Source organism: Octodon degus, unplaced genomic scaffold (genome assembly GCF_000260255.1).
Source record: "Octodon degus isolate 3935 unplaced genomic scaffold, OctDeg1.0 scaffold00046, whole genome shotgun sequence".
In the NCBI taxonomy this organism is placed as follows: Eukaryota; Metazoa; Chordata; class Mammalia; order Rodentia; family Octodontidae; genus Octodon; species Octodon degus.
This window is the reverse complement of record NW_004524622.1, coordinates 1,261,111-1,263,509: the sequence shown is the minus strand read 5'-3', so window position 1 is coordinate 1,263,509 and position 2,399 is coordinate 1,261,111. Positions and strand designations below refer to the sequence as shown.

The following is a 2,399-nucleotide window of genomic DNA, read 5'->3' as shown; positions in this document are numbered from 1 at the left end:
GTCCAAATAAAAATGAACTTGTATGATCTCTGTAACAAAATTTGTCCTTGGTACACATGTCTTGGGCATTTGGAAAATGCAAAATTTCTGAAGTTTGAGCAAAAGAGGCAGCACATAATGAATCTTTTCTCCAAAACGATGGCTTTCAGTAAAACATTTCAGCATTTATCTGAGTATGCACTGTTATATTTGTTCTTCCTAAAAAGGGAATTTATGTTAGTACTATAATTTTCTATGTAAAAATATATACATGCAGATATTTTATATGCAGATACTTAACTTCCTGAGTGACCAGTCATACATCAAACATGATTGAATGAAAAATTTCTAAAACTTTAGAATGAAATAGCATATGTAATTTATACTTATGGGGGTAAAGCAACAAAGAGCATGATACAGAATTTATACTTAAATTCTCTAAGTTAACCAAAATAATTTATTCATTAATAACCAATAACTTTCTAAAACTGTTAACAAATCATTGAAAAATTATAATTTTTAATTTATTAAGAAAATAGTCATCTGAGACTATCAACATAAACTTCACATTATACACATCAAAACTGGTTTCACTTAATACAAAACTTCTTGCTGTACAAAAAATTAAAATATTTGCTTTATAATACAATCATCTATGAGGTCTGATCAAAGTATACAAGAATGTTTATATTTTAAAAATTTGTTGCAACAAGACACTGCCACCATGGTATTATAACAATGTACCTTTTAGTGAAAATTTTTTCATAATTTAAATATTGTATTATTTTTTAATCATGCTTGGCATACAATCCACCCTTCTGAAGATATCTAAGTGGTTAGGAACTGGGGCACTTTCTTTTGCATAAAACACTTTCTTCTTCATAAAACCTTGAGGTGAAAGGTTATTAGTGGAATAAAACTGAAACTAAAATTCTTTTCATTTCTGTATTAAATTTTCACTGTATATATTTTTTAAATGTGGAAACTTGAAAAGCTGCTCTATACAGTTTTTCAAAACTATTTTCAGCTCAACTTAGAAGAGCCTACAATGACCCTAGAAAATGTCCTTTTGATACTTGCTAATGTCGAGATGAGTGCCATTTTCCATCCCTACTTCTGTCCCTCTTGTTATCATAATCATGGATCCAGCCATCATGATTCCTGTCTTCATAGAGGAACTCTTCTCTGCTTCCTCTGTAATGGTGGTCAAACCCATGATCAGTGTAGTGCTGTTCTCGGCTATAATGTCCATCCGCTAGGTAGGGAGGAGAATTCTGTTGGCCTTTATGCTGTGATGGCGGTGTATCCTGGCACCACTGGGGGCTTGAAGGCTGGTTAAAAGTATGCCTACATGACTGAACTGATGGTGAAAATCCTGATTGATCCACATGTGGAGAGCCAAATTTCCCTCCATATGGCATCTGTCACAAAACATTGTTCATCATTGCTTTCTCTGGTAATTTTCTGGAGAAGAAAATGATCTCAGAATTATCTGTGATGATAGTGAAATGTGATCCACAGTCCTTTTGTATCTGCTAGCAGGCATAGAGGTAGGGCTTGAATTTCCAACATAATGCTGGGGATATGATAAGCTGACATCCTGTGAGGCATGACTATTTCCTGGTGGTAAAACTCAAAAATCAGCTGCTCAGTCACTTTCATTTCAAGGTTGCCTACAAAGAGAGTGCAGTCCTCCTCCACAGCAGCAGCCCCCATATCAACCTATAATCTTGATGATTTGATGCATTATTTGCTAGTATTTTATTGAGGATTTTTGCATCTATGTTGATGAGGGAGACAAGTCTGTAGGTTTCATTTTTGGTTGGGTCTTACTCCACTTTTGGTATCAGATTAGCACTTGCCTCCAAGAATGAGTTTAAGAGAGTTGCTTCCCTTTCAATTTCATTGAAGAGTTTGAAAAGAGTTGGCATTAGGTCCTCTCCAAATTTCTTATAGAATTTAGTTGTGAATACATCAGGACCTGGGTTTTTCTTTGTTGCTAGCTTTTTTTTTTATTACACTTTTAATTTCACTGGCTGATATTGGGTTATTTAGAATTTTTATATCTTCTTGATTCAACTTTGGTAGTTCATATGTACCTAGGAACCTGTCCATTTCTTCTGTGTTTTCCATCCTCAAAGATTTTGGTACTAGGTATTAATGCTGTTCTAAATTTCTACAGGGTCTGTAGTGATTTTACCTTTTTCTTTCCTAATTGCATGAATTTGAAGTTTTTCTTTCCTTTTTTTGATAAATTGTCAAGGAGTTTATCGATTTTATTTATTCTTTCAATGAAGCAAGTCTTTGACTCATTAATTTTTGTGTTGCTTTCTTTGTCTCCATTGCATTTAATTCTGCTCTGCTCTTTAAAATTTCCTGCCTTCTTTGGGCTTTGGGCTAGAATTGTTCTTCTTTTTCTA

At 33.7% G+C, this 2,399-nt stretch overlaps 1 pseudogene; it reads right to left on the bottom strand.

Annotated features, from left to right (window-relative positions):
• Nucleotides 1-1,058: 1,058 nt before the first annotated feature.
• LOC101575565 lies at nucleotides 1,059-1,695 on the bottom strand (annotated as a pseudogene).
• Nucleotides 1,696-2,399: the final 704 nt, after the last annotated feature.